Source organism: Homarus americanus, unplaced genomic scaffold (genome assembly GCF_018991925.1).
Source record: "Homarus americanus isolate GMGI-L3 unplaced genomic scaffold, GMGI_Hamer_2.0 scaffold46130, whole genome shotgun sequence".
In the NCBI taxonomy this organism is placed as follows: Eukaryota; Metazoa; Arthropoda; class Malacostraca; order Decapoda; family Nephropidae; genus Homarus; species Homarus americanus.
Genome location: NW_024735711.1, coordinates 508,609 through 515,393, shown reverse-complemented (window position 1 = coordinate 515,393; position 6,785 = coordinate 508,609). Strand labels below are relative to the sequence as shown.

At 46.6% G+C, this 6,785-nt stretch overlaps 1 non-coding gene across 1 annotated transcript; it reads left to right on the top strand.

Annotated features, from left to right (window-relative positions):
• The first annotated feature begins 237 nt into the window (after positions 1 to 237).
• On the top strand, positions 238 to 309 carry Trnah-gug. The gene has a single exon. It is a non-coding gene; the product is annotated as a tRNA-His (tRNA).
• Positions 310 to 6,785: the final 6,476 nt, after the last annotated feature.

Genomic DNA, 6,785 nt, shown 5'->3' with positions numbered 1-6,785 from the left:
AGTCGTACTCAATGTGTCTGGTATCGTACTCAAGAGGTCTGTTATCGTACTCAGGAGGTCCGGTTTTGTACTCAAGGGGTCTGGTATCGTACTCAAGGGATTAAACATATGCCTAATATTCTGAAATAATCATAATTTATACCTAACAATTGGCTCACTATACGTTGATCTAATTACAAGATATTAACACTGCCTCAGGTCACTCATTATTTAGCTTCACATTGTAGTGGTGCCATGGCCGTGATCGTATAGTGGTGAGTACATTGCGTTGTGGCCGCAATAACCCAGGTTCGAATCCTGGTCACGGCAGCCGTGTAATTTTTTGCACTCCCTCGAGAGACGTAGAGTGAGGGGCGATATGATCGAGGTGTATAAATGGAAGTCAGGGCTGAACAAAGGTGACATTACAATGGTACTCAAACTGTCCAACCAGGAGCGAACTCGTAACAATGGTTTTAAATTAGACAAATTTAGATTTAGGCACGAAATAGGTAAACACTGGTTTGGAAATATAGTGGACGAGTGGAACAAGTTAGCAAACATCATCATTAACTCGAATACGCTGGATAGCTTCAAACATAGGTTGGATGGATATGTGAGAGATAGGGGTTGGGTGTAAATGGGACTGTCCAGTATGGGCCAATAGGCCCGCTGCAGTTTCCTCCATTCTTATGTTTTAACAACACCTGTTAACTCATCACCTGACTGACTGACCCACTTATTTATTCATTTATTTATATCCCCTCACCTTCTCCTACCCCTCATCCCTCCCACTCCGTCCCCCTCCCACTCCGTCCCCCTCCCACTCCGTCCCCCTCCCCCTCTTGTTCCCCTCCCCCGTCTCCCTTTTCTCTCTACTCCAGCTTTTCTCTCCTCTTCTTTCCCCCAACACATTGCCTTCTCTCATTTTTGTACTCCTTCCCCACTTTCCTATCCCCCCCTCTCCCTCCTCCTTTCCTCTTCTCTCCCTTTCTCCCTCATCCCCCTCACCTTTCTTTCCCCTTCCCCCCCCTCATTCACCTCTTCCTCCTCCCTCTCCCCCCCTCACCCTCCCCTCACCCCCTCCCCAACACACCGCTAGAGAAAGAAAAAAAAAAGATCCGTTCGTGAAAGGAGGGAAAAATGTGCTAGTGAAAGGGTCATTTACCTGCTGGTATTCACAGGTGATCGAGGCAGGACCCGAGCTGATTGACGGGTTGTCATCAGGTAGGAAGGAGAGCCGATGGGAGGGAGAAGAGGGAGGGGGAGGGAGGAAATTTAGAAAGAGGGTGGAGGGAGAGGAAGAATAGGCAGGGTGAGGGAGAGAGGGTGGAATGAGAGGGAGGAGGGGGTATAGTGAGGGTGGGAGAGAGGGATGTTAGGAAGAGGGAGGGAGGGATGGTAGATAGAGGGAAAGGGGGCTATGAAGGGTAGAAAGATGGAAGGGAGAATTAGGGAGGGTAGAAGGAGAAAAGGGAGGGAGGAAAGATGGAGGGAGAAGGAGAAAGTTGAGGGATAGTGGAGGGGGGGAGAGAGGGATGGATGACAGAGGTGAAAGGAAGAAGGGCTGGAACAGAACAGCTTTGTGTGAGGGATTACGGAAGGGTCTGGAGGGAGGGGGGGGGAGGATGCCTACCTTAATGCTGACGACCATAAGAAAAAGTGCTGACAGTTTTAAGTATTGATGACACTTTAAATACTGACAGACCAACATAATGACAGCATAAATCGTTGGTCCAAACTACTATTAACAGCCGACAGTAGTTACAGCCACAAGACCACACGTTGAAAGCCTTATTAAGTAGTAACAACCCTTGATGTTGACAGCCCCAATTCCTGACAACAACGGCCATTAAGGCTCTAATTATGGCTGTTATTCACAATTTAGATGAACGATTATACTCAAGACTGACAGCACAGGTGAAATCCCTCCAGGTAAACTAACAGCTGATTGTGTTTACCTGCAACAGATGGTGACGTCTCCCTCCAGGTAACTAACAGCTGGTGATAAGTTGTTTACCTGTTCACCTTCCCTAACGAGAGGAAGTGCCCATCTGCCCCCTTACCTTCCCTTGCATATCTCTTGCTTAATGGCCCTTAATTGGGGTAATTCCTTGCATTTTAATGGGAGTGTTGTGGACGAGATTTGTAATGGGTGGTAATTAGTTGTGTGGGAGGGAGACGGTGTGTTTATGTATTGTTACCATGTCTTTCCACCCTCCTTCCCACACCTACTCCCTCCCACATTCCCTCTCCCCTCGACCTTCCCCTCCCTCCCACCTTTCCTCTCCCTCCCATCTTCTCCCTCTCCCTTTCCTACTCTCCTTTACATCTCCCTCTATCCCTCACTTCTTATTCACCTCCCTCCTCCCCAATCCCTCACTTCGCCCCCAACCACTCATACCTCCATCCTCTACCCCTTACCTACCCTATCCCCCTCACCTCCCTTTCACCCCTCCCCTCACCCCTCATCCCTCACCCCTCACCTCTCCAATAGCACCCGTGACCCTCTAGTCTAAACGATTATGTAGGCGATCAACCCACAGTAGATGTCTTCCTTCCTCTTCTTCTTCCTCTCTCCTCTTCCTCCTCCCTTTTTTCCTCCTCCTCCTCCTCCTTTTCCTCTCCTCCTCCCTTTTTCCTCCTCCTCCTCCCTCCTCCTCCTCCTCCTCCTCCTCCTCCTCCTCCTCCCTCTCTCCTTCTCTCTCCTCTCTCCTCCCCATCAGCAGTGATCCATATGATACTCTTCTACGTGATCATTATCCTTACGGCAATTAATCCTTCAGGTAAGAGATAGATCGCAGGTGAGAGACGGGGGGAGGGGGTAAGGCAAGAGAGATAGGGATGAGAGATAGGGATAGGGATGAGAGATAGGGATGAGAGATAGGGATGCTTTGCCTATGAGAGCCTATCCTTGTTATGGCTAAGTAGTGTGGGTTTCTGGGATAGGATGAGAGAGATAGTGAGATAGGTGGATAGAGAGATTGAAAGGAAGAGTGAGACAGATAGACTATAAGACAGATGGATTGACAGAACTAGAGAGACAGAAAAACAGATAGATGGATAAATACATAGAGAGAGATAGATAGATAGATAGATAGATAGATAGATAGATAGATAGATAGATAAGCCACCAAGAGACAAATAAACAGGTAGACAGACTCACAGGTTTTATGGAACACACACACACACACATCCATCCATACACACACACACACACACATACACACACACACACACACACACACACACACACGTACGTCACAGGAGGACACATAATTTGGGTTACCTCATCACCAATTAGTAGATAGAATGACGACTAATTACACATTAAGGTGACCTCAGGGCTCACTAACTCAGCCCCAGAAACTGTCCAGACTTGGGCCTGAACGTGATGGCTGGAAGCAATATAGTTCTAACCCCCAACGGTGGTTTAAACCTTTCCTGGGGGTGTAATACCATCTGAAAACCGACCCTAAGGTTCCTGTGGGTTGTAATTATCCTCCAGGAGTACCTTCAGCCCCTAGAAATTCCCCCCTTTTCTTCCCTAAGAGGAGGGTGGTGACCAGCAACCTCCTTCAGGAACCCACAATTACGTTAATCTGGTAATGTTTTCCTGACGTTCACCACAATCTATTATTCGCCAGGTTGTCGTGATTTTAGGCGGGACTGTATCTAGGGCCTGTTGCTGCTGAGGGAGGGAACATTAATGACCTTGAGAATACCTAACCTAACCTAACCTTAACCTGACCTAACCTAACCTAACCTAACCTGAACCTAACCTAACCTAACCTGAACCTAACCTAAACTTAACCTTAACCTAACTAAACCTAACTAATTTAAATCAGCTGAACGATAACATTCCGATATCGTAACAGTAACCAGTTGGTGAAATATGAGCCATCGATTTATAAATGAACAAAAAAGAAAGAAATCCCGTCGGTGTAGTGAAAGAACCCTCAACACGATGCCTCAACCCACAATAACACAATCACTCTAGAAAATCGAATTGAATGTCAAGAACCTGATCGACTCATAAAAAAAATCCCTTGGAAAAAAAAATATCCCGCCAGTCACTGTATTTTATAGCTCAAAGGGTAGGCCCGATCACAGCTTCCAATATACAGAGCGATCAGCTGGGACTGGAAAACAATTTATCACTTTACCTTTACAAAAGAACAAAGGTATTCTGGGAGGTAGAGGCTCTTGAGAGGTAACGTGGTAGGTGTCTCTGGAGGTACAGGGGAGGGAGAAGGGGAGGACAGGACGCGGGACGTGAGGGCTGGCAAAGGGGGTTAGTCTGAGGAGTACCACAGGGATCTTTGTCACTGCTGGGACCCGCTGTGTTTTAGACGGGTCGCCGGGGAGACCTTGGTACGACGGGTCTTGTAATGACTCGTTCCACAGTGAATAGGAGAGTAGCAGGGGGTGAGGGAGAGGGAGGCAGGGGAAAGAAGGGAACTTGTGAAAGAGAGAGAGGGTGAGGAAGAAGGGAACTAGTCAGTGAGAGGTAAGGCGACAGAAGAAAGTTATTGGTAAGTGAGAAGAGACCCATTGGTGAGTGAGAGGGGAGGCGAATAGGCGTAAGTAGATGAGAGGAATTGAGGAGGAAAGGACGGCGAGGAAGGAAAGGATAAAGAGAATGAGAGAGAATAAGTAAGTAAGAGGTAATATAAATCAGGAGGAGGAAAGTGTGGTAATGGGGGAAGAATAGAAAGAGATGCAAAGATAAGAAGGGAGAATGAAAAGAGAAAAAGAAAAGAAGGTGTAGAGGTGAAAGAAACAGGTATGGAAGAAGGAAATGAGAGATGAAAGAGATGACAGAAATTTTCTAATAACCCTAACCTAACCTACACCTAACCTAACCTAACCCAAGCCACGAACTTATCACTTATTAAGAAAAAAAAATGAATCTGGTTCCTTTTTGGGGTATAATTTTGACCCTCATACTCACCTGCCCCCTGGAGAGTCACTAAATCAGGTGTTGATGAAATGATTTACCTGTGCTGAAGAAATCGATTACTGACCATCATTAGTCTCACAGTTTATGGTTTCACCTGTCCATCCCTGAACCCCCTTCCTTCAACACCAGAGAGACTTTATAACAACACCTGGCGATTTACCTGGTGTCTGTTTCAGTTGACTCTTCTTCTTCTTCCTCCTCCATTTCCTCTTCTTCCTCCTCCCCCTCCTTCCCCTCTTCTTCCTCTATCACTGCCACCAGCGTCACCCACCGTCACCGCTCATCATTCCCATCACTTGCGTCACCCACTGTCACCCACCACCACTTGCGTCACCCAGCGTCACTCACCGCCCGTTACCCACTGTCACCCACCACCACTTGCGTCACCCAGCTTCACCCACCGCCCGTTACCCACTGTCACCCACCACCACTTGCGTCACCCAGCTTCACCCACCGCCCGTTACCCACTGTCACCCACCACCACTTGCGTCACAGTTACCTGGATTAGGACGGTACCTGGGGGAATGTTAACGAGGACTGAACTAACACAGGCACACCTTAACCCTCTCACTTTAACCCTAACACCACCTTAATCCTCCTTAGAGTAGAACTAATTAGCGTAATTCCTTTTCTTTTTTTCTGTCTGTCTGTCGGTCTGGCTGTCTCTCCTGTTTTTTTTCTCGCTCTCTCTCTCATTCTCTCTGTCTGTCTGTGTCTCTCTCGGATTCTTTCTTCTCCCCCCTCCTCCTCCTTCCACCCTTCTTGTTGTTATAGTTATGATTCTTTTACTTATTTCTTCTTTTGTTGATGTTATTCTTTTCCTCCTATCTTTCTTCCATTTCTTTTCTTTATTAATTTATTTCCTCCACCTCCACCTCCTCTTTTTTCTTTATTTTCTTCTTTTCCTTCTCCTCCTCCTTTTGTATTATTTCTCCTTTTTCCTCTTTCCCTTCTCCTCCTCCTTTTCCTTCTCTTCTTTCCCTCTTCCTCTCCTCCTCCCTTTCCTCTTCGTCTCCAGTGAGTTATAACTTATTCACGTGGTGTACTGCAAGGGGACTATCTCTCTCCATTTAATTAATGAGGCTTTTATTAACATGTGATAATTTAGCGAGGTGGGAGCTTAGGAGTCTCTCTCTCTCTCTCGGTATCTATATAAGCATCTGCATATCTTTGTGTCTTTCTGTGTGTGTGTGTGTGTGTGTGTGTGTCCGTATTCTGGTGGTGAGGTCATGATTCCCACTCTGCCCCATACCTGGGCAACACAACACACCTTTTTTAGGGGGTTGGGTCTCAACGATTAATGGAATGATAAGGATCTTGGAGCCTTAGTTCATATGTGTGTTTGGGGGGGGCTGGAGGGGTGTGTGGGGGGTAGAGGGTGGGGGCTGTGGTGAGGGTGTGGGGTTTTGTGTGTGGAGGGTGGATGAGAGTGTGGGTGGGGCTGATGTTTATATTGAGGATGTGTGTGTGTGTGTATACTCTGTGTGCGTTTTTTATATGTGTATAGGAGAATTTGGATTTGTACGTATGTGTGTATTATGTATTTACGTTTACAAGACGAAGACCATTTACAGATGTTGGATACTAAAAAAAAATAGGACATAGAAATAGCCCTAAAGATGGACACCACCCAGTCGTTGATAGTACGACCCCTTCTTAGTACTCCCAGGACGACTGTAGTTATATTCGCTGTCTGTCCTATGAGAAGAAACAACAGATATCCCTTCTTAACATTCCCAGGACGACCGTAGGTATAGTAGCTGTCTGTCCTATTAGTAAAAACAACAAATATCCTTTCTTAATATTCCCAGGATGACCGTAGTTATAGTCGCTGTCTGTCCTA